The sequence below is a fragment of the Rhinoraja longicauda genome, chromosome 20 (assembly GCF_053455715.1).
Source record: "Rhinoraja longicauda isolate Sanriku21f chromosome 20, sRhiLon1.1, whole genome shotgun sequence".
Taxonomy (NCBI): domain Eukaryota; kingdom Metazoa; phylum Chordata; class Chondrichthyes; order Rajiformes; family Arhynchobatidae; genus Rhinoraja; species Rhinoraja longicauda.
Genome location: NC_135972.1, coordinates 18,139,798 through 18,165,999, shown reverse-complemented (window position 1 = coordinate 18,165,999; position 26,202 = coordinate 18,139,798).

Sequence of the window (26,202 nt, the reverse complement as noted above, 5' to 3'; positions counted from 1 at the left end):
TGAGCATTTTCTGTTTCTATTATAGGGTTTTAACATTCCTTAAAGACAGCACTTCCGAGAGTGTAGAACTCCATTGACACCACAATGGAATGGCCACAGGGAGGATGTTAGATGTCGGATTCCAGTGGGGATGTCATGTCCAAATTGATTTGGCCACACATGCACTTTCCAGTAAGAGTCACTGGATAGTTATCAGCATCAGTAATCTTTGGCTGATTCTCCTGATTCCTAACCCGAAAGCACCGAAGTCAAGTTTTATTCTTGTCATTGTGCCCCGGATCATATCAGCCCAATCAGCACAGTTGCAGTTTTAATTTCTTCCAGCTTCTTGGACACCATTTGATAATTTTATACGATTCCTCTTTGCATCCAGTCAAACTAAGAAAGCCAGTGGAATCCTTTAATGCCACAAATGCCTCAGGGAGTTGGTGGACAGCCCATTTCCCCTAGAAATCTTCCATCTGTACTGTGGAAAAAATGTTTTACTGTCTGAATGAAAACATCCCCTAGTTTGGCCTGGCCGATGAACGATGAAGTTGTCACATCTCAGCACATATGTTTATCCTGAAACTGTATCCCCAAAAAAAATACTGACTTGAATAAGTTCCAATTATTCTTTAGATCTCTTGAATTAATGTAAATCGTTGGCACGGTACACTTGTAAAACATTCTGCAAGTAAGTTTTCAATAAAAGCCATGCTGAAAATACGTTTAGCTCTGTAGCACAGTTTGGCAACAGAAGGTATAATTTGGTTGGAAATACAGTCCATCTTTCATTGTTTTCAGCTGGAGATTTATTTTGCTCTGAGCAGACTCTGTCCACAGCAATACTCCAGGGTAACAAAACGTTATCATGGAAATGCAGCACTGGATTCCTAAGTAATTGAGTAAAGATTATTTCCTGATGAATATACATTTGTGTGAAAAACATGACAATTCAAGAACACAGACTCAGCTGGCTGGCCTATGCACCGAAAGAAATAAGCAGCAAAAGAATTGGACCCAAATTAAATAAAATTCCTCATGCAAAATCAAAACTGAAGATTCTAAATAGCAAATTCCAAGAAGCTAAATAGCTTCTTGGAATTTGCTATTTAGAATCTTCGGTTTTGATTTTGCATGAAGAATTTTATTTAATGCTGAATATCAGGTGATGATTGGGAATCATTCATCCTTTACCCAAATATTTTTGGACACCAAAAATATCTCATTTAGGAACATTACCGCTGCACAACAATCCATGCAGGAATGCCAGATCATTCAGCACACTACCACCTTCTTCTTAGGACCATGAGAAAGGCAATGAGCAATTTGGACCCTTGAACCTTTTTCACTGCCCAGGTAGACCTTGTGTGATCTACACAACTCAAATTGCCCACTTTATCTCCAGATATCCTTATCTAACCAGAGGTCATCATGCTCTTTGTATCTCAGAGGGCGGCACAGTGGCTTACAGCAGGAGAGCTGCTGACTAACAGCACCAGAGGCCCGGGTTCGATCCTGACTGTAGGTGCTGTCTGTGCAGTTTGTACATTCACCCCGTGACTGTGTGAGATTTCTACGATACTGCTGCATCATCCCACATTCCAAAGACACGCGGGTTTGTATGTTAATTGCTTCTGGAAATAGTCCCTCACGTGTAAGATAGAACTCGCGTACAGGTGATCGCTTGTCGGAGCGGACTCCAGTGCGCCAAAGGGCCGGTTTCCATTCTGTATCACTAAAACTAAGAACTCATGTACAGGTGATCGATGGTTGACATGGACACAATGGGCCGAAGGGCCTGGTACCATGCTCTATCTCTAACTTAAACTAAATCACAGATGCTGCCCAATCTGCTGAGTTCCTCCGGCTGTATCTCCAAGGCTATTAACCTCAGTCTTTAAAACTCTTCTTGGGCCCAAATAATGCAGCATTTTAGATTTCTAGATTCCTACCACTGTTTGTTCAAAAAAAGTGCTTCCTATTTCAATGAAGCATGGCATTTGTTGGCACGGGTACAAAGTTGACAAACAAGTTCAGATGCTGTAGCATTTATTAATAACAGTACCACTAGATTTGGGATTTCTTTCACCTGGTGTTTCAATGAATTACAAATCCAATCCTCAAGAAACTGCTTGCATGTCTGTAATGTTTATGGTATGAAAATAGTTTCAAATCTTCCCGTGGTTCATGGGAGAGAAAATATAACCAATACACTTTTAAAATTAGTGCCCATTGTTTGACCGTCATGGGTGGCGATATCCTTTGAATGTGTAGGAAGGAACTGCAGATGCTGGATTAAACTGAAGAAAGACACAAAATGCTGGAGTAACTCAGCGGGACAGGCAGCAACTCTGGAGAGAAGGAATGGGTGACCTTTCAGGTGGAGACCCTTCTTCAGACTGATGTCAGAGGAGTGGGAGATACAGAGCAATGACTGTATGCTGCCCAGTAACGTGCCTGATGATATCTGAATATTGTGAAAATCAACACACGGGGCAGAGAGGTGTGAAAGGGAAGTGATAGACAATTGACCTCCGTGTGCTAACCTTCTCAAGACAAAACAGTACCCGGGTAGGCTCAGCTCCCATCGTGATGGAACCTGGTATAGCCATCTGACATTGCACGGCTGGCACGCCAAGTGTTGGAGTGGCTTCTACAAGCTCCTTGACTTTCTGCACATCGCTGGAAACAGACCCGTTGATCCACTGGCAATGTCATTTTTGCCCACCTTGCAACCTTCCCCTGAAGGTAAACCCATTCTTCACAACTGCCCTCCAGGGAGGTGTGCCAAGATTACCCTTTCCTGTGGTCCCTGGCTGCAGGCTACACACACCATTGACTTTTCACATGTTGATCCCACATGGATCTACCCTTGGAGACTCCAGTAAATGCAGCTGCAGGAAAGTAGAGCAAAAATAAGCTGCTGGAGGAGCTCAGCGGCTCAGACAACATTTGAGGAGCTAAAAGAATGTTGAACATTTCGGTGGAAACCTTGCATCAGGATCGAACCTTTATGTTTGGGGAGTATCAGAAAACAAGCTAATGGCTGCAAGCACCAGATGTTGGCCTACATTCACAACTGTTCTCCTGCTGATTGGCCACACCTATCTTTGCAGGCAAGAGTAAACAAGAAAGCTGCAGAGGCAGGTTAATGGGATTAGAGGATATGGTGGGCCAGAGGGGATGGGACATGATTTACAATGAGGGAGGAGATTGAAGAGTCAAGGGTTAAGAGTGTTTAATTGCCAAACGTACAGACAACTGAACAATGAAATTCTTACTTGCAGCAGCGAAGTTTGGGATTCTGGAGCAGTCTCAGAAGATTGGAAAACTGCAAACATAATGCTGCCATTCAAGAAAGGAGGGAGATAGCGATGAGAAAACCATAGGCCAGATTGCACATCATCTTTCCCTGGAGAAACGCTGGAATCCATTACTGAGACAGTCGCTCTGTGCTTGCCAGCGCTTGACAATGTGAGTGCTGATTGTGGAAATCATGCTGTGTCTTCTTGCTGTTGCCAAGATTGGCAAAGAGCCGAGGCCAGTGCAGCCAACGAGCAGTGCTTCCCATCGCCGTGCGTTCCTGTTCCTGTCCTGGAAATCAAAGGGCAGAAGAGCTCAGCTTTCACTAGTTAAGATGAAGGCAATGAGAGGCCCCTGCGAGCACCAGGATGAAAGTCAGCATTCAACCTTTGCTGACATCACCAGCATGCATGCTAGGCTTCTTTTATCTTTATTTTCCACAGACAAAGAAATAAAACAGAAAAAGCTGGAAACACTGACCTGATCAGGCGACACCAATAGGCATCTGTGGATCTCTCTCTCCAACGATGTTGTCTGATCTGTTGATTATTTCCAGTATTTTCATTTGTAATTTCAGATTTCCGACATCTGCAAATCTGCAAATTACTTTTCTTTTCCAAATGGGCGGCACGGTGGCGCAGCGGTAGAGTTGCTGCCTTACAGCGTTTGTGGCGCCAGAGACCCGAGTTCGATCCAGACTACGAATGTTGTTGGTACGGAGTTTGTACGTTCTCCCCGAGACCGCGTGGGTTTTCTCCGAGATCTTCGGTTTCCTTCCACATTCCAAAGACGTACAGGTTTGTAGGTTAATTGGCTTGTTACAAGTGTAAATTGTCCCTCGTGTGTGTAGGATAGTGTTAATGTGCGGGGATCACTGGTCGGTGCGGACTCAGTGGGCCGAAGAATCTGTTTCTGCTCTGTATCTCAAAACTAAAAGTTATGCAATGGTTGAATTATCCACGAAATAATAAATAGGTACTTTCTTCAATGATCCTTCACAACATAAATAAATGATTATATTTTGCCTTTCATGTGCTTTGCCTTCTGCATGTTGTTTTTTGCCATAAGTTGTTACCATTTGAAAGAACTTGCACCAGACTCGAGAATGGGCTGTGAACCGAGTATTGACTCAAGATGGGTTTGGAAGCCGTTTTTTCGGAGCTGGGTGGATTCAGCTGCCCATGTTTTTCCACAGAGCTGGTGGCTTGGCGTGGTACAGTACCTCCTTTCAGGATTGAACACTCAGCAGTTTGACATTTATTTATCATGCTTTCCATTGCATTCCTGGCTTTCATTTTATTCAAAAAGGGGAGTATTGTTCCTCCTCCGTGTGATACAATTTTAAGAGAAAAGTCAAAAAAGTGCAAGAAATGGAAAAAGGAGGCCCATGGGAATTTAAAATGCTTACTGGCTGTAATTTAAATATTATAGTCTCATAGCGAATCATATATTACTGAAACAGGTCTTTCAATTCTCAGAGGCTGCACTGATCAACAAATGTACACTAATCTGACACAAATCCCTTTAATTTTCCCTAGATCCATGAAAACCTCCCTTTTACGTCCAATTAACCCAATGCAATTTCCAATGCCAAGTTTACCTACCAAGCTGCCAGCCATTGGGTTGTGGGAGAAAACCAGAACACCAGGAGGAAATCCACATAGAAATATATACACATTGCACTAAGACCTGTGCGTTCAAGTGGAAGCGACACGACTTTATTTTCACTTGGGCCACAGCTAACTATGGCCTGTTTCCTCCATCATCGTTACCTTTTCTTGAATATCTTTCTTTCATTTGTTCTGTATCTCTCTACATCACCGTCCACAGTATACCTCTGGTTTCCCTTTCCCCTACACTCAGTCTGAAGAAGGGTCTCGACCCGAAACGTCACCTATTCGTTTTCTCCAGAGATGCTGCCTGTCACGCTGAGTTACTCCAGCTTTTTGTGTCTATCTTTGACTTTATATAAAACTGGTTTTGAACAGAATATATCAGAGTATTTTTTTTGGTGTTATTTTAGTCTCGGAGTTCTTGTTTTTAAGAAAATTCATTATCTGGACCTAATGTTAAATTGTAGCCAACCACACACATGTTCAGTTGCAATCAATTAAAAATGATGTATGGCCTCTCCTTGCTAAATAGCTGTCCATTTGGAAGTTAATATTCATTCATCTTTCCACCCATCAATCCATTCATCCCATTTGTTCCTTGGCACTAAGCCTGAAAGTTTATAATCCCATTATTTCACACCATGGGGCCAAGTCTCAGCTGGAGAAAGATGTCATAATCCTGAATTTCATACAGACTAATGGAAATTATTATTAATATTTTTAGGCATGAGAGAAATGTTGAAACCATAATTCCATAGGCCGTCATGTTGTACTTGCAGCTTTCATCAGTTAAACATGAATCTGACAGATTGATCATCTGATTGAACTCATAGTACTGAGTCATTTACTTGTTCATTACACAAAGCCTTTATAAGGGAATGAAGTATTCAGTATTTCCATGACACCATTAACATCCCCAAGTCCTTTAGTGTGTTTGTGACACCAAATCTACATTTCAACACAAATTCATTATCAGTCAGCAAAGAGGAGAGGAGGCAATACCTACGCATCAATGTCTGTACAGCTTAGATCATTGGGAAAGTGAGGAATATCAGTCGACATGCTTGGACTACAACTCGGTTCCAATAACGTACAGCTATAATTTCACTCTGTAATTATATTGGGTTAGACTTCAGGATTGAGGGCATCAAAAGCCCAATCATCCCAATAATAATAGATAACTGAGCGGCTACAAGGGAAGAACTTAAACCATCTCCATCACTGGAAAAGTTGACAGATTAATAGGGATAAAAGCCAACAATCCATCTGTATCTGACATGCAGAGATAGGGGAGAAAGCAGAAACAGGGTACTGATTTTGGATGATCAGCCATGATCATATTGAATGGCGGTGCTGGCCATTTTCTGCAACTATTTTCTATGTTTCAATAGTGCACTTGTTCCAATGTATCAAAACTCCCCCCAGCTCATGGCGAGGATCAGAAAGGTGCAGATGTAATGATGTGATTCTAGAAAGGACGCAGACTCACAGCAGGAAAATATCGACATGTTGTCATTGGTACAATGCTGGAATCCACTGAAGAGACATGGGTCAAGCATGGGTAAATGGGTCTAGCCTAGATGGGGCATCTTGGCTGGCATGGTTGGGTCAAAGGGCCTGTTTCTGTGCTCTATGACAGAGTCTATGACTGTATGGCAAGAGTGAATGGCATTGTTCAAGAGTGAATGGATGTGTTTTTGTAATCATAAGGCTGTTACCATAATGATTTTGACTTTATGGTAGGGTCATGAGATAGGCCACTACTTTGTGCAGTAACTTTTTGAGACATCTCTTCATATGCCTTTGGAAATCCATATATTCTACACCTTTAGTTTCCCCTTCATCCTCCCTACTTGGGCATCTTCAAAGATTCCCATCAGTTTATCAAACATTACTGTACATCACTTCAAACCTTTACCAACTACATACACGTCCAAATATCTTTTAAAATGTTGTTATTGCATCTGCTTCAACTATCTCTCTGGCAGCTCGTTCCATACACACACCACCCTCCGAGTTAAAAAATTGCCCCTCAAGTTCCTGTTATATCTTTCCCCACTCACCTTAAACTTGCACCCTCATGTTCCCCAACCCATGGAAACAGACTCGGTGCATGTGCCCTATCTATTGCCCTCATGATTTTATATAAGAACACCCCTCAGCCTTGGTTCTCCAAGGAGTCCTAACTAGTCCAACCTCTCCCTATAGCTCAGACCCCTCGAGTACTTGTAACATCCTCATACATGCCATTGAGCAAATTTTAATGCCAGAGAGTGGTGCAAGCAGTTTCTCTAGCTATCTTGAGTAACCTGTGCGGGAATATTGAAAAGCACAACCTGCACTGAGTTACACCTCTGATTCAAAGTGCCAGTCCTTACAGTGCTTACACTACAAATGAAAACTAGAGTAACATTTTTTCTTACCTCTATCCACACCAGATTTCTTCTTTGTTCAATAGTGAGAGAGAGACTGAGCGATGAAAGCAGAATAATTTTGGGCCTTGTGTAGCGTGATGCTTCAAGCATCTGCATTGAAATGGACCTCTGTTAACAGAAATAGAACAGAGACACTGTCCAAGGACAAGATCATCCTGATGTGGTCCCTCCCATGGAAGTACTTTACACATTCAGGCTGTGCCTGACACCAGATCCCTGAAGCAGGCACTCTGCTATTCAGAGCTCTGCCACCTGCAGAGATTATCAGGTTGATAGAGGAATACCCCCTGTATGGAAGAGTCTGTAGTTTCCACATTAGTCTCATGAGTTACCCGAGAACTGGAGTAGAGGCAAGACAGCCTCAGAAGAGGAACCATCTAAGATGCAGATCCATCTTTATCAAGGACAACAAAGATAGGAGAGAAACACCAGTATATGTGGTGTGGTCAATGTCCAAGAATTAATTTCAACACCTGTTAAGAGTAATGGCTTTGTGAATGCAAGGCAATTTATAATTACATCACTGATTCTAGATTGAGAGGAAATTGCAACAGTATGGTTAAAAATGCTGAGATGAAGAAAATGCAAACCTAATGCAAGCCTTGAGTTGGATACAAATCAGCCAAACTTCCTTCTCTCCTATAAGAAGATGGTCTCAGATGCAAAGCTATTATTGTGACAGCAGAGATTCGAGAAGAAACAAACTGTACGTGGTTCAGGAGAGTGCTCAGGGCTCTGGTTTGCAGGAAAGTTTTCACTTCTGATCACTAAGGGATCCCCTGAGGGGAGCGGATGTCCCATCTGACTGAGTGGCTCAAAGTGGGAGGAGAAAGGGCAAGAGAGCTATGATTACAGGGAACAAGGTTGTTTGGTGGACAGAGGATTACAGGGACTTCAGAGGAAGCTTTGCTGGTGGTTCTTATTGGACATATTAATCCATGTACTCTCCTTAATGAAAAAGCAAGATGTATGAATAAAAATATGCTGAAAATGTCAATTAACTGCATTCAACTGATCAATTTTACCAGCCACAGGAAAAGGAAGTTCTTATAATTGTTATCTTCCGCACTGATTTAAGTGGAACCATACTTTGACTGTAGAACAGGTTAATGAATGGAATGATCTTTCCTTCATATTTAGAGTTAATAACTTCAGAATTGCCTTTAATTTAACAAAAAGATAAGTCATAATTATCTTTGCTGGTGGTCAATGGTAAGAGGAGACACTCATAAATGGTCAGAGAAGTGGAGAGGGATTTTGAAAGCTCTGGAGATTAGGAGTTAGCATTGCAGCTGAAGAAATAATGACTGACAGATGAAGTACTAAAGGTCTGGGAAATGAGGTGGAGACCGGAGCCGAGATACAACTTGAATTTTGTATCATTTCATGCAATGAAATGGGGCAACTTGAATTTTGGGGTAAGGTCATCTGGGGGGAAAACAGCAAGCTGATGGATCTCAGTGAAGGTAACTGACAGGAGCACGTGGGAGAAGATAAGGCCAGGGTATTTTGGGGTGTGGCAGCAGAGGAGGAGAATACCTGAGAAATCACATGGAGGGCCACAAGCAAAGTAACAATCTCGAGTTGACTTCAAAGCTGAGTTGCTGCAGCTTTTTGTGTCTATCTACGGTTGAAACCAGCATCTGCAGTTCCTTCCTACATATTTAAGAAACAGTTAGACAGATACATGGATAGGACAGGTTTGGAGGGATATGGACCAAACGCAGGCAGGTGGGACTAGTGTAGCTGAGACATGTTGGCCGGTTGGATAAGTTGGGCCTAAGGGCTTGTTTCCACTCTGTCTCACTCTATGACTCTCTTAGGGTGCTAGCTTCAATGGAAGGTAACACGGATGATGCTTGATCCGGCCCATTGCCCCCCTCGCTTTTCCCGTGTACTCAAATGTCCCAAAGGTCCATCCCAGCCAACGGAGCATTCCACGTGGTGCAGGTTAACCCACAACCACCACTCCAGAGGCTTTGCCCACTCCACCTTGATGACCTAATGGCAGAGTGCTGCCTGGAAGGTCGTTGAACCTCATTTAAATGTAATCAGTGAGGAGCACGGAGGTCAAGTCCACAAAGAACTGCTTCCATACTGCAATCTAGACTCTGGCCGCCCAGCAATCCCCGTACATTAACACTATCCTACACCCACTAGGGACAATTTTTACATTTTACCCAGCCAATTAACCTACATACCTGTACGTCTTTGGAGTGTGGGAGGAAACCGAAGATCTCGGAGAAAACCCACGCAGGTCACGGGGAGAACGTACAAACTCCTTACAGTGCAGCACCCGTAGTCAGGATCGAACCTGAGTCTCCGGCGCTGCATTCGCTGTAAAGCAGCAACTCTACCGCTGCGCTACCGTGGTCCTTTGGCCCACCTAAACAACAACAACCATTAAACACACATTTGTACACTAATCCTATCCTCATTTTTATTTATTCTCCCCTCATTCCCTTCATCGCAGCGCCCCCAACTCCCCCCTCCCCCCCCTTTATTTTAGAGATACAGTATGGAAATAGGCCCTTCGGCCCACCGAGCCCGCATCAACCAGTGATCCCCGAACACTAACACCATCCTACTCACACTAGGGTCAGTTAACAATTATTACCAAAGCCATTAAGCCTACAAACCTGCACGGCTTTGGAGTGTGGGAGGAAACCAGAGCACCCGGGCAAAACCCACACGGGGGGTCACAGAGAGAACGTGCAAACTGCTTACAGAGAACACCCATAGTCAGGATTGGACCCCAGCCGCTGGTGCTGTAAGACAGCAACTCTACCACACGCCACCATTTGTGGGCAGCCAAGTTTCACCTTTTCCATTAATTTCACATTTCAACTGTGAAATACCACTTATATTTTCCCTTTCCTCAGCTATTTTATTGCTTCTTCGGCTCAGACCTTTTTCTACCGTCATTTCACCTTATTTTCCTCTGCAGTCTTCCGAGTGCCTCAAGGCAGAAAAACAAAGCCTTATCACAAACCCCGATCCTTCAGCATTTCTCAGCCTTTCTATTCCGTATCATAAATAACCCTGCAGTTTCTTTCCCTGCCTCACTTGCACCACTGCATCCGAAGAATGCAGACCTGACTGTCTGCTGCAGATAACCTAACTGTGTGTAGCCAGGTTCCACCTTCAGCCATCTTTTGGTCAGACTGCTCTGTGACATTCACTCAGCAGCCACAGTCAGAGGTTCCCTGCACTCAACCAAAGGCGTGCAAGAAGCAGCCATGATACCTTTAACCTCAGGCAATCCCCCATGCCCATATTATAAATCAGACCAGTGACCAACAGCAAAGGATTTTCACTAAGGATCTGGCCACATGACTCAAACTTCTACAAGTGTATAGGGTCGAGCATACTGACTGGCTCGGAAATTTTAAAATGATCAAGAACAAAGGAGGCTGCAGAATATGGTGGGCATTGCCCAGTCGATCATGTACTGATCTCCCCATCGAATGGATCTACAGGAAGCGCTGCCTCAAGAAGGCAGCTAATATCATCAAAGACCCACACCGGCCTGCCCATGCTCACGTCTCACGGCTACCACCAAGAAGGTTTAGAAGTCAGAGAACCGTGACCTCCAGATTCAAGAACAGCTTCTTCCTGACAATGGTTATGTTTTTGAACCACCTTAGACAAACCTAACCACAACCCTACCTCAGCACCGAACCACGATGGACTTTGCATTACTTTCGATGCTCTACATACTCCGTTTTTTGCACTGTAATGTTAAAATCAATTTAGAATAACAGATCATTTATTGTATATTTATTGCTATTCCATCTAAAGTTGCAGCTTTAATGTAAGAATTTCATTTTTCCGGTTGTTATCTGGTGCATATGACAAACAAACGCTCTTGACTCTTTCCCCTCCTGGAACAGCTCAGTAGGGATACAGGGAAAGCCGAACCCTTTGTTTTTAATCTGCACTTTCTCTGTAACTGTAATGTTATAATGCTGTAACACTGCTCTCCAGTATCTTTCTCTTTGCACGACCTGCTAACTTGTTTATGGCTTGATGCTATTCATGTCTAGTATGATTTCACTGGATAGCAACCAAACCAAAGTTTTTCCACTGTATCTCAGTAACACGTGACAACAATAAACCAATACCAATATTAACACCAAGTTGTCCTGATTCTACTGCTGGTCTGGTGGTGCCCATCAACAGTGCCAAGGACTTGTCCTGGTCTGTGCCATCCTGATGAAATTGTTTTTGAATCTGCCGTGTTTCATTTTTACAATAGAGCTGTGAAAATTAGGTGTGGCCTCAGCCAGGGGAGTGATCTGCCTCCTCCTATGTCACCTCCAGCTGCTGCTCAGCACCTCAGTGCTGAGCAGCAGCTGGAGGTGACATAGGAGGAGGCAGATCACTCCCCTGGCTGAGGCCACACCTAATTTTCACAGCTCTATTGTAAAAATGAAACACGGCAGATTCAAAAACAGATGCAATCCATCCCGACACTGGATCCCAAGGACAACACCCACTGTAAGCGGCAGTAATGAAGGTGGGAATTGGATGGGAGGTGAGCAGAGTGTAGATGAGCAGGGCATGCAGCCGGTGTGCATTGCTGCATTCCTCTGTCCATACACAAGGAAACAGGTTCTAAACCTATGCAGGAAAGAGCTACAATTAGCAAGTGGATAGATGAGAATAATACAACTGCGTATATTAAGTAATTGTACACTTTAATTGAGCTGATTAAACCTGAACTAAATAAATTTGCTTAAATTTATTTTAGAAAATGCAACAATTGCAATTGAGCAATTGAATAAAACAGGTGGTGTTATCTAGTAAAGTACAGACCCTGACCACGAAACCCTCCTAAAACATGATGGCTAATATTTTTGCATGGCAAATTCTTCTCCGCAAACATAGAAACATAGAAAATAGGTGCAGGAGTAGGCCATTCGGCCCTTCGAGCCTCCACCGCCATTCAATATGATCATGGCTGATCATCCAGCTTAGTAACCTGTACCTGCCTTCTCTCCATACCCCCTGATCCCTTTAGCCACAAGGGCCACATCTAACTCCCTCTTAAATATAGCCAATAAACTGGCCTCAACTACCTTCTGTGGCAGAGAATTCCACAGACTCACCACTCTCTGTGTGAAGAAATGTTTTCTCATCTCGGTCCTAAAAGACTTCCCCCTTATCCTTAAGCTGTGACCCCTGGTTCTGGACTTCCCCAACATCGGGAACAATCTTCCCGCATCTAGCCTCTCCAACCCCTTAAGAATTTTATATGTTTCAATAAGATCCCCCCTCAGTCTTCTAAATTCCAGCGAGTATAAGCCTAGTCTATCCAGTCTTTCTTCGTATGAAAGTCCTGCCATCCCAGGGATCAATCTGGTGAACCTTCTCTGTACTCCCTCTAAGGCTAGAATGTCTTTCCTCAGATTAAGAGACCAAAACTGTACACAATACTCTAGGTGCGGTCTCACCAAGGCCCTGTACAACTGCAGCAGAACCTCCCTGCTCCTATACTCGAATCCTCTTGCTATGAATGCTAACATACCATTCGCTTTCTTCACTGCCTGCTGCACCTGCACGCTTGCTTTCAATGACTGGTGCACCATGACACCCAGGTCACGTTGCATCTCCCCTTTTCCTAATTGGCCACCATTCAGGTAATACTCTGCTTTCCTGTTCTTGCCGCCAAAGTGGATAACCTCACATTTATCCACATTATATTGCATCTGCCATGCATTTGCCCACTCTCCTAATCTATCCAAGTCACTCTTCAGCCTCCTAGCATCCTCCTCGCAGCTAACACTGCCACCCAGCTTCGTGTCATCCGCAAACCTAGAGATGTTGCATTCAATTCCCTCGTCCAAATCATTTTCTAATCATTGTTTGGTTCAAATACATGGGTACTAATCTGAAGGTAACCTATACCCGAACAAGCTGGATACAATTGTAAGTATTTTTAGTAAAACCTTTCCTAATTAATACAACTTCCCACTCGCGGGAAGTTTACTGTGTTGGAAGCCTATTGTGAGCCTCACCTGCTCACTGTTTCTTGGTTTACCCTTCTCTCTGACTAATGCTGTCCACTCTGGTACTGTCCTGCGCAATGGTCCTTTAACCCAAGTTGCATTCCACAAATGCAATAAACATGTTTTCCGAACAGATTCAAACTAGTAGGTAAACCAGCATATAGTTTAAGAATCATGACAAGAAAGGCTGCGGTCACATTCCTTCATCAACCTGAATAACAAAAGCAGAACTCCTGTTCCTCTGCACTTTCTGTTGTCGCAAATGCATTCTTTGCATGAGGACACCACTGGCACACCGATCATCTGCCGTTTAATGCAAGATTATAATAATGTACGGGCATTGCTTCTGTGGTCTTTTCTGTGTTAGTTACCCAATCAAAAGTTTGTGCAAATTTGGTGATATAATCTTTAACAACAGAGGGGAGATGGAGTAAACTTTGTTTTGCAGGCTCACCTCTGTTGATGCTTTTCAGGCATCAACACACTGAATTACACGTTAAATATATTGCTCGACCCAAGACTTTTTACTGATGCCTGGACCTGAGAAATAACAAAATGCTAACCAAGAAAGCTTAAAGCTGGAAGCATAACTTTTTACAGAAAGTACATGTAGCGAAATGTTCACTTTTACACAAACTGGCAGAGTTACGTACATTCTACAGTTGTACCGGGCCCTGGTGAGACCGCACCTGGAGTACTGTGTGCAGTTTTGGTCTCCAAATTTGAGGAAGGATATTCTTGCTATGGAGGGCGTGCAGCGTAGGTTCACTAGGTTAATTCCCGGAATGGCGGGACTGTCGTATGTTGAAAGGCTGGAGCGATTGGGCTTGTATACACTGGAATTTAGAAGGATGAGGGGGGATCTTATTGAGACATATAAGATAATTAGGAGATTGGACACATTAGAGGCAGGAAACATGTTCCCAATGTTGGGGGAGTCCAGAACAAGGGGCCACAGTTTAAGAATAAGGGGTAGGCCATTTAGAACGGAGATGAGGAAGAACTTTTTCAGTCAGAGAGTGGTGAAGGTGTGGAATTCTCTGCCTCAGAAGGCAGTGGAGGCCAGTTTGTTGGATGCTTTCAAGAGAGAGCTGGATAGAGCTCTTAAGGATAGCGGAGTGAGGGGGTATGGGGAGAAGGCAGGAACGGGGTACTGATTGAGAGTGATCAGCCATGATCGCATTGAATGGCGGTGCTGGCTCGAAGGGCTGAATGGCCTACTCCTGCACCTATTGTCTATTGTCTATTGTCTATTTACACAATGCCTTTAACAGTCCACGACATTTCGCAAAAGCAAAACCAGACAAAAGTTAAAATGCACACAAATGGCTAAATGTTTGGACAAAAGGTAGGCATTGAGGAGCATCCTAAAGGAAGAGCAAAAAAAAAGAAATCACAAGGAATTGTGTGGAGGTTATTCCAGAGCGTTGGTGCCAGCGATAGGTCCAAATACTGGACAAATGCAGAGAATCTACTCTATTGACTTCTGCTTTCAACTCTGATCACTGGCGATTTTGTTATTACTCCAGCGCTTGGGCAAAGGCAAGGCGGGTAGGGCTGAGAGTGACCCCTCAGATAGGGAGGTGGCTCCTCAGTGAAATCAAAATGCGAATGAAACTCTCAGCCCTCTATAGTTATGGCAGGAAGAAAGGATCTCCAACATCTAGCTCAAATACAACTGCGCAGCTGAAGGTAAAGCCAATAAACCATTCACCTGTGCCTTCTAACATGTTGGGACTTGTGGGGTGCGGGCCTGCAGCTGAGTTAAAGGTTTGGCTGCAGACTCATTTGTATTAAGTTAACTGAACCTTGTCTGATTTACTTGTGTGCAAGGAACCTGCATAGTCTGCAAAGGACATAGTCTTGCAATCTGCAGGTGCTTTCACGAGAGAGCTAGATAGAGCTCTTAAGGATAGCGGAGTCAGGGGAGAAGGCAGGAACGGGGTACTGATTGAGAATGATCAGCCATGTTCACATTGAACGGTGGTGCTGGCTCGAAGGGCCGAATGGCCTACTCCTGCACCTATTGTCTATTGCAATACGTTGAAGTACATCTGAATACATTCTTCATATTGTCCTCAGGACCAATCCATTCAGTATTCCCACTTCACCTCCACCCCCCACAAACCATGGGCCAACCTCAGTCACATTTTCAGGTATCCAGACATTTTCATTTGACTACAATCTTAGTCATTCTTTGTTTTAAATAGAACAATACAGCACAGGAACAGGCCCATTGGCTTACAATGTCTGTCCAAACATGATGCCGTTAAATTAATCTCCTCTGGTTGTACTTGATCCACATCCCTTCATTCCAAGTGCCTACCCAAAAGCTTCTTAAATGCCACTATCTTATCTACCTCTACCACCACCACCCCTGATAGCGTGCTCCACTTTCTGTGCACAATAACCTGCCTTGCTTTCAAACTTTGCCCCTTTCACTTTAAAGCTATACCCTTTAGTCTTTGACATTTCCGCCAAGGAGAAAGGTTCAGACTGTCTATCTTATTTATGCTTCTCATACTTCTATACACTTCTATCAGGTCTCGCCTCAAACTCTAGCATTCCAGAGAAAACAATCCAGGTTTGTCAAAACTCTTATAGGTAATATATGCTCTAATCCAGGCAGCATTCAGGTAAACCTCCTCTGCACCCCTTCCCAAAGCCTCCACATCTTTCCTGTAATGGGGCAACCAGAACTGTACTCTGTGCTCAAAATGCGGCCTAACCAAAGTCCTCTAAAACTGCAACATGACTTCATGACTCTTACACTCAATGCCCAAGCTTAGGTAGGCAAGCATACCATGCCACAGAATGACAAACTTCTGTGCTAGAAGATATGATGCAGATTGAGGAACTGCTAATTCTAAAGATAGACACAAAATGCTGGAGTAACTCAGTGGGTCAGGCAGCATCTCTGGAGAAAAGGAATATGTGACGTTTCAGGTCAGAACCCTTCTTCAGACTGAAAGACGGTGATGGGGGGGTGGGGGGGCGGAGGAGAACTGGAGACAAGGAAAAGCTAGAACAAAACAGGGCTGGAAACAGATGAGCTTGGGGAGGGTGGAGTCCATAATGGCCCTTTATTGGCTGTGAAGATGTGCTAGCAACAAGGATACAAGGATGCGAAAAGTGGAACTAGTAGGACGACTAGGTTGGGGGAGGGGGAGAGGAAGGAATGCAGGACTTATTTGAAATTTGAGAAATAAACATTCATACCGTTGGGTTGTAAGCTGCCCATGCGAAATACGAGGTGCTGTTCCTCCAATTTGCATGTGACCTTATTCTGTCAATGGAGGAAGCCTAGGACAGAAATATCAGTCTGGGAATGGGAAGGGGAGTTAAAATGTTTGGCAACCGGGAGATTGCGTAGGCCAAGGCGGACTGAGCGTAAGTGAAATTCAAATCCTAAAGTACTGATTTCTATTCCTAGCCCCAGCTAGGTGGCACGGCACTGGTCTGCTGCTCATTCTAATGACCATGAACCTTGCTGCCTCCTTAACCTTCTCGTGCTCCAGCCCAACCCTGGGATACCTGCAGGGCCACATCGGATCTGAGGAGTGCAGGAATTCCACAAGCATAACCAGCAAACTGAGGGCATGTCCTCAGACCTTAAGTACAGATCTCAGAGATAGAGATGGCAGGTCAGGGGGCGAGATATCATTCTCTTCAGCTGACGGTCTCGAACTTGAAAGCATATTGTTAGGACAAGGGGTCAAACATTCAGGACTGGATTGTGTGGAGTGTTGTAAACATTGGGAAATCTCTACCACAGAGGACTGTTAATGTGCAGTCAAGGCACTAATGGATTCAGGTACATGGGATTACAGGAAAGTGGCCCCGATCTGGGATCCACTGGGATCTTCCTGAATGGCAGAGCAAATTAGAAAGGCTGTGTGGTTACTCCTGCATCTAATTCTTGTTCTGATAAAAAAATACGTCAGCAGTATCTCAAGTCAAGTCAAGTCAAATTTATTTGTCACATACACATACACGATGTGCAGTGAAATGAAAGTGGCAATGCCTGCGGGTTGTGCACAAAAAAGAATTACAGTTACAGCATATAAATAAAGTTAATAAGTTACTATTAGTGTCGACAAAAATTTAGTCTCTGGGGTTATAAAAGTTGACAGTCCTGATGGCCTGTGGGAAGAAGCTCCGTCTCATCCTCTCCGTTTTCGCAGCGTGACAGCGGAGGCGTTTGCCTGATCGTAGCATCTGGAACAGTCCGTTACTGGGGTGGCAGGGGTCCCTCATGATCTTGCTTGCTCTGGATCTGCACCTCCTGATGTATAGGTCCTGCAGGGGGACGAGTGTAGTTCCCATGGTGCGTTCTGCCGAACGCACTACTCTCTGCAGGGCCATCCTGTCCTGGGCAGAGCTGTTCCCAAACCAGACTGTAATGTTGCCGGACAGGATGCTCTCTACAGCCCCAGAGTAGAAGCAATGAAGGATCCTCAGAGACACTCTGAATTTCCTCAGTTGTCTATGGTGGTAAAGGCGCTGCTTAGCCTTACCCACCAGTGCGGCAATGTGCGTTGCCCACGTCAGATCCTCTGTGATGCGGACTCCCAAGTATTTAAAACTGCTCACCCTATCCACAGTAGACCCATTTATCTCCAGTGGCGTGTACGTCCTTGGATGTTTAGCCCTTCTGAAGTCCACAATCAGCTCCTTTGTTTTAGTGGCATTCAAGAGGAGGCTATTGTCCTGACACCAGAGTGCCAGATCAGCCACCTCCTCCCGGTAGGCCTTCTCATCGTTGTTGGAGATCCGGCCCACCACCACAGTGTCATCAGCAAACTTGATGATGGAGTTTGAGCTGAACCTGGCCCCACAGTCATGTGTGTACAGGGAGTACAGTAGGGGGCTAAGGACGCAGCCCTGGGGGGGTCCTATGTTCAGGGTGAGGGAGCTAGATGTGTGTTCCCCCATCCTGGCCACTTGGGGCCTGGCAGTGAGAAAGTCCAGGACCCAGGCACACAGAGGGGTGCTAAGCCCCAGTTCCAGCAGCTTCTCAAGGCCCAGAACAATGGGCCAATTTTCATTTGTACTTCAGGATCACAGAACTTCCCAAACTGCCAATAAAGTTGAATTGCAGATGTTGCTGTAATTTAGAAACAGTTTGCAAAAAGTAATTCCCTGAAAGAGAAAGGAGGTAGAGGACTGACTGGTGTCCAGCAGGATCACTTTCCTGCTCTTAGTGGAACCCTTTAGCCCAAGTAGCATGGGCAGTTTGCTATTTCCTTTCACATATCATCTGATAGAACTAACCTACAATAGTTCAGCTCTTGCTCAGTACAGCAATCAAGCTTCAGCCTGCAAGTCCATAGCTCCATGAAAGCAGCAGCACAATTGGATATAGTGGTAAAGAACACATACGGCAGCTTGCCTTCATCAGTCAGGGCATAGAGTATAACAGTGGGAAAGAACACATACAGCAGCTTGCCTTCATCAGTCAGGGCCTAGAGTAATACAGTGGGAAAGTCATGTTGCAGCTATATAGAACTTTAATTAAGCCACATTTGGAGTGCTGCGTGCAGTTCTGTTCATCAATTACAGGAAGGATGTGGAGGTTTTGGAGAGGGTGCAGAAGAGGTTTGTTTACCCAAGTACCTGGATTAGAAAGTATTAGCCATAATTTGAGGTTGGACAAATTTGGGTTGTTTTCACTGGAGCACTGGAGACTCAGGGGTGGCCTGATGCAAGATTGTAAAATGACAAGAGGCATCGATAGAGTAGTTGGTCAGAGTCTTGAATCCCAAGATGGAAACATCAAATACAAGATGATGTGCAAGGCCAGGGGCAATGGTGGAAAATGACATGAAGGAGATGTTTAAGAGGCATTTAGACAGGCACATGAACAGGCAGGGAATGGAGAGATACAGACCATGTCCATGCAGATAGGGGTAGTTAGATTAGCACCATGGTTAGCCTAGACATTGGTAGCTGAAGGGCCTATTGCTGTGCTGTATTTTGTTCAATGTTCTATGTACATTGTCTTCAATTCAGCAGAGTGGGGTTTGAATCCATTGCCTTTCGATTTATATTTCACCTATCCAAAACTGACTACACTATTACATGGATCCTATTCCCTCACTGTATGACTCAATGACAATAAGTTTACAATAACTTTAAAGATACTTTAATAGTTCAGGGACAAAGAAACTTTTTTTTTCTTCAGATAGCCCAGCTAATTCGTTCACAAAGCCACTGCTTCACCTCTTGTGCACAGACAAGTTAAATCAATGACAGCTTTTAACTTAACTAAAATAAATCAATTTTGCCAGTTCAAATGAGATAGTATCACAAATCACCGTTTGTGCTTCATTGTAGCAGTACTTGGGGGTTGAATTTAACCCAAAGGAAGAGAATTCACACTCTGTCTTTCTGGCAGGTGTTAAGAATCAAGAATATAATTAATTATAGCAGCCAGCATCTTGTTCTCAATGGATTAAAAATCTCAAACAAGGATTCAAGTGGCTTAATAAGCGGTTGTAAGATCCCCAGGAAAACTAAGCAGTGGCAAATGAACAGCACAAGACATTCAGAACAAATGCTTGCTTGAGGACATTTAGGAACATGATACAGACAGAATTCACCCTCCCCCAAGCTGATGCCTCTGTTTTCATCACTGCAATCTAATGAAAATCTTTGCAACCAGCACTTCAACATCCTAAGGTTGTAAAAGCTGCACGTTTCAGTTTACAAAGTCTGTTCAATAGATTAGTACAGATCAAAAAACATCTCGGCTACGTCATCTGTTCGGAAACACTTCATAATATTCAGTAAATTGGCCTACTGAGGATTAAATGTTAATGACCAAGTGAGCAAATGTATTTAAAGTAAGTAAGATCAATCAGTTGTCGGGATCCTAGTGATCAAGAGCACAGGGTTTACAGAGTCGTGGAGGACAGAAACAGGCCCTTCAACCCACCAAGGCTGCACTGTCCAACTAGCACCCACTTAACACTAACCCCACTTTATTCCTATCCACTGCCCCCAAAACTACAACTTACCTATAAAAGCAATTCACAATGGCCAACCCACCTCTCGCCCTTCACATCTTTGGGATGTGTGAGCAAACCGGAGCACCCATAGAAAACCCACACTGTCACAGGGAGAACGTGCAAACTCCACACAGACCGAGGTGAGAATTAAATCCTGGGTCACTGGAGCTGTGAGGCAGCAGCTCTCACCAGCTATATTGGTTCACAGAGTTTCATCAAGATCATTTTGTGTTTGCTTGTTTTCTTAACTGCATTGCTTAAACTGTTGTGTTTAGCACAGACTTTGAAGTGGCAGCATCGCTCGTAAATATTCTGTGGGTTCTAGTCTCTGCCTTTCTGTCCCTTTGTTGTTGGTACTTGGCTCAATCTTCTGCTTGTCTCGGTGACACTTGTAGTAGGTTGGTGCGAGTTTGCTTTCACTTGCTTGTCGTTTATTTGCTGTCTAGGTAGGAAACCACATTGATTTGAGCAGTGTTGTCAAGGCACACATAGGCATTCTTACAATGGAGTGGACACATATGGTGAAAGAATGGCAAGCAATCCCACAGATGATGTCGAACTGCAAAAATGTGAGCTCGCTGCAAGTGACTGGAATTTTAATAGCTTAATTTGAAACAGAGGAAATCCAGCTAATTCAAGTTCCATGAAGAACATAGATAGGTGATGTTTCAAGTTGGGACCCTTCTTCGATCTTAGAAGTTCGGAAGAACGATCCTGATCCAAAACGCCACTTATCCATGTTCTCCATGGGTGCTGCCAATCCTGCTGAATTACTCCAGCACTTGTTGTCTTTTCTTTGTAAACCAGCATCTGCTGGTCCTTGCTTCTCTTAATTCAAGTTCTTTGTCAATTTTGGTGGGGTCATGTTTGGGTTGGTTTGTAATTTCGAGGGTTGATGTTGTTGTTAGAGAAAGATTAATTTCTTAGTAAAGGCTCGCAGCTATCGCAGGGAGACAGTATGGCCAGTCAAGTGTGGGAGTGCGATGGAGAATTAAAGTGACAGACAACAGGAAACTCAGGGCTGCCCCCTGTAGACTGAGCACAGGTGCTCCCATAACACAGTCACCTGATCTGCGTTTGGTTTCCCCAGTGTAGAGGAGACCACACTGTGAACACTGAATCTAGTCCCCCAGATTGGAAGAAGTGCAAGTGAATCATTGGTTCACCTGCTTAGACTGTTTGGGTCCATGGATGGTGAGACGAGAAGTCGTGAAAGGACAAGTGTTGCATCGCTGTGGGTTCATGAAAAGTGCAGTAAGAAGGGGGGTGGTTGGTGGGAAGGGATGAGTGAACCCCGGGATCATGACCTGCCGAGTTACTCCAGCATTTTGTGAAATAAATACCTTCGGCATCATGAAGGGTGTGGTCCCTGTGAAATACAGAACGAGAAGGAGACGGGGAGATGTGTCTGGTGGTGGAATTAATCACTTTGTTTGTGACGGGAATTACAGAGAATGATCTTAACGTGAATCATGGATCATTATCAGTATTAAAGCACACCCACATGGAATGCATTTATTGGTATTATTATCCTGTACAGGCTGCTAAATTCCTTAAAGTTATTAACAGTTCTTGGACATTTAAGCAACATATTGTTTCTTGTGAGGATGGAATGGATTAAAAAGTACCAATTCAAATAAAGAAATTTAAGAGTAATATTCCTTCCAGCATCCCAATGCTTCCACATCAAACCAGGCCTTCTCAAAAAGATCCAGCCCTCTGCTTTGCTCATAGTCTTTTCATTGATTGTTCTGCTGCTGCGTTCCTATTTCCCAGTGTTGCTCCTTTCTCTTCAGAAAGCCCAGGATGATTAATGAAATTACAAATGTTATGTGCTTAGATTACTTGCTTTTTCTTTTTGGTTAAGTTCAGAGTGTGCATTTTAGTTATTATGTTTGGCAAAAAGGTATATTTTCAATTATTTACAAAAAAGTCTTTAGCCAGTGCCATCAATGTTTAGTTTGCATAATTCAAAGTACTCCATCAGTTTTTACTGATTTGTTCAGGAACGGAAAGCTGAGGATCTATGAACTTATCTTCATCAAAGGAAGTTATTAGCCATCCACATCTCTGTCCCGCGCCCAGCACAATAATACAATAAAGAGAGCTCATCAACACCTCTACGTCCTCAGAGGTTTGAGGAGATTCGACATGTCGCCATATACGCTATCAAACCTCACCATGGTGGAGAACATACTCACTGGTTGCATCACGGCCTTCGTTAACTTGTATGACAAAGAACAAAAAGGCTTCAGAAAATTGACTATGTCCAGTCCATCACGGGTATTGATCTTCCCAACGACTTGAATGCAAACGAACAAAGAGTGCATTCGAAAATTGTGGACCATTATGGGTACTAATCTTTCCATAAATTGAAAAGATCTACACGAAATGCTGCTTCAAAAGAGCAGTTTATACTATCATAGACCCACATCACCCTGGCCAGGTTCTCATCTCACTGTGATCACAGGGAAGAAGGTACAGGAACCTGAGAAACATGACCTTTCAGGTACAAGAACAGCTTTCTCCCATCAATAATCAGGCTTTTGAACCACACTGCACAATCCTAACCATAAGCCTACCTTAGCAATGATCTATTACCATCTTTGTTTATGTTACACTACCTACTTTGGTTTGGTTACCTGGTATTAGTCATGTGTATTAATGATTATTGCATATTGTGGTTTTGCATTAGTGCATCTGCAAAGCTGCAGCAGGTAAGTACTTCATTGTTCCATTCCCAGTGCAAATGACAATTAAACATTAGGCTCTATCCCCGAGTTATCCGAGTCTCATCACTGACATATTCTGTTACATATCCACAAACAAGCATGATTAGACAATAGTAAATGAATAGTTTCCACACTTAGAAAGCTGTATACCAAAAGCAAAATGCACAGCTAACATTATAAAACATCTTGCCAATACAACGTGGCAGAAAATCAAAACTTGAACTTTCTAACCAGATTGTCAGGCATTATTGTTGATCAAAGGAGACCTCCATAAATCTCGAGAAAATAGCTTTAGTGATGCCTAATCAATGCTGCTTTTAATATCGCAAAGATACCCAGTATCATGGCAAGCACTTTTTTCCTGTTAAAATTGATGCCACAAGCAAAAAACAAAATTCAACTGCAGATTGTAATGTTTATTTTGAATAAACCAAAAGGCATTGGCCAAAGCTCAACTGAAAACCCTGTTCCAGAATTTCATTAGCAAGCACAACAACATGTATTTACATAACTTTGGCAATCCTGAAATTGTTTGCAAACTATGCACCTAAAAAATTAAAAGCTGCTTTGGGAATTTAGTTAAGGAAATGAGACAGGGAGTTAGCACGTTAGAAAATGGGGCTGGGTAAAATGGTTTAATCAGAGTTAGAGGCATGTGGGGGAATGGGATGGTAAAACAGCTAGTGACTCAAGAATTTGGAGGGAATTTGGCAACAAAAATCATGCTGGAGAAAGGACTGAGATCCTGCAGACAGGTTTAATGAGTCTGGAGAGCAGAAGAAACAGGATCTCAAATGTAATGATCTCCTGATGACTGCTTGCCACCTGTCAGGGAATGTAGAATGAAAAGGATAGCACAGATGATTGCATGGTTGGAGGGAAAGTGTGGGCATTAGATTCCGAGGGTCTTGGGACGTTCTGGGGAAGGTGATATCTGTACAGGCGAGAGGATGGGCCAAGGTCCTCATTGGTAGGTTTGTTGTGCTATAAAGGAAGTTTTAAACATGCCTGGTACTGGGGTAGCAGGTCCGGCATAGATTTGAAGGGGAATAATTAGAGAGTTCAGTTTGAGTGACAGTTCAGTTATTGTTTATTGTCACGTGTACCGAGGTACCATGAAAAGCTTTTGTTGCATGCTATCCAGCCAGCAGAAAGACAATACGTGATTACAATCGATCCATTTACAGTGTAGAGATACATGATAAGGGAATAACGTTCAGTGCAAAGTCAAGCCGGCAAAGTCCGATCAAGGATAGTCCAAGGGTTACCAAAGAGGTAGAGAGTTCAAATTAAAAGTGGAGGGGAGACAATGACTGGAAGACTGAGCAACAAAGTTTGGAAATAGAAAAAAAGGAAAGCCTGGCAGTGCACAGTCGGATACAGCTAAACATAAAGAGTACAGTGACCAGGGCAGATGAGCTGAAGGCATGGGTAAACACATACAATTGTGATATTCTTGCTATTTCTGAAAGAAGGGGGCAGGAATGGGAACTCACCACATCCTTGGTGAGAGGGTTGTCAGGTGAGATTAAGAAGAATAAAGGAGGAGGGGGAAAGTCAAAATCAGTTAACAAAATAATTATGGTGTTGAGAAAGACCATATATTAGACATTTATATGAGGTAACAGAGTTAAACAATATTTAAAGTGAATGAGTCAAAAGATGTGGTGAGATGCACCTTGGAAAGCTGTGTGAAGCAGGAATAGAGGTTGCTGAATCTTCCAATTCTTCCTTGATAGAGGGATGGTGATGAAGGACTCTGACGGGGAACAGTTCTAAATTGCCGTTTTTACGCCAGTTTTCAGGAACTTTACAAATTTTCTGGCCTTCATCATTTTGTTGTTTGAGGGAGGTACTTCAGGCTAAAACATGTCCCACCTTACCGGAGTCATCACAACGCTCTGGAACTTCACGTGCCCTTAAGGCAGTCTGAGACACCCTGAGAGCTGAAAGATGTTACCAAAGTCCAATATCTTGGGTGCATGAAAGATGAATAGAGAAGCAAGGAAAATTGATGTCAGCACCAAAATCAACTAGATATATATAAATGACTAGGACATACATGTAGTTGGTTAGTAACTTTGCAGATGATATCAAAATTGTTGGAGTTATGGAAAGTGAGGAAGGCTGTCAAAATATACAGTAGGATATGGATCAGCTACGGAAAGAGGTGGATAGAGTTTAATCCGAGCAACTGTGAGGCTGTGCACTTTGGGAGGTCAAATGTAAAGGGAACATATACATTAATGGTAAGACCCTTAAAGGCAGTGATGTACCGAGAGATCTTGGGGTCCATGTTCATAACTCCTTGAAAGATGCAAAACACGTAGACAGAGTAGTGAAGAAGGCATATGGTATGCTTGCTTTCATTGCATGGTGTACTGAGTGCAAGAGTCAGGAGGTCATAGGACTTTGGTTAGCCCACATTTGGGGTATTGCGTGCCATTCTGGTCACCCCCAGCACAGGGAGGATGTGGAGGCTTTGGAGAGGGTGTCATAGAGTCAGAGTGATACAGTGTGGAAACAGGCCCTTCGGCCCAACTCCCCCACATCGGCCAACAATGTCCCAGCTAACCTCGTCCCACTTACCTGCGCTTGATTCGTAACCCTCCAAACCTGTCCTATCCATGTACTTGTCCAACAGTTTCTTAAATGATGGGATAGTCCCAGCCTCAACAACCTCCTCTGGCAGCTTGTTCCATACACCCACCACCCTCCGTGTGAACAAGTTACCCTTCGGATTCCTATTAAATCTTTTCCCCCTTCACCTTGAACCTATGTCCTCTGGTCCTCGATTTCCCGACTCTGGGTAAAAGACTCTGTGCATCTACCCAATCTATTCCTCTCATGATTTTGTATACCTCTATAAGATCTCCCCTCATCCTCCTATGCTCCATGGAATAGAGACCCAGCCTACTCAACCTCTCCCTAGAGCTCACACCCTCTAGTCCTGGCAACATCCTCGTAAATCTTTTCTGAACCCTTTCAAGCTTGGTGCAGGGGAGGTTTACCAGAATGATGATACAATGTGCAGGAGTAATTTGGTGGATCATGTAGCTTCTCTGGAGAACATGGATAGGTGATGTTTTGAGTCAGAACCTTTCTTCAGAATA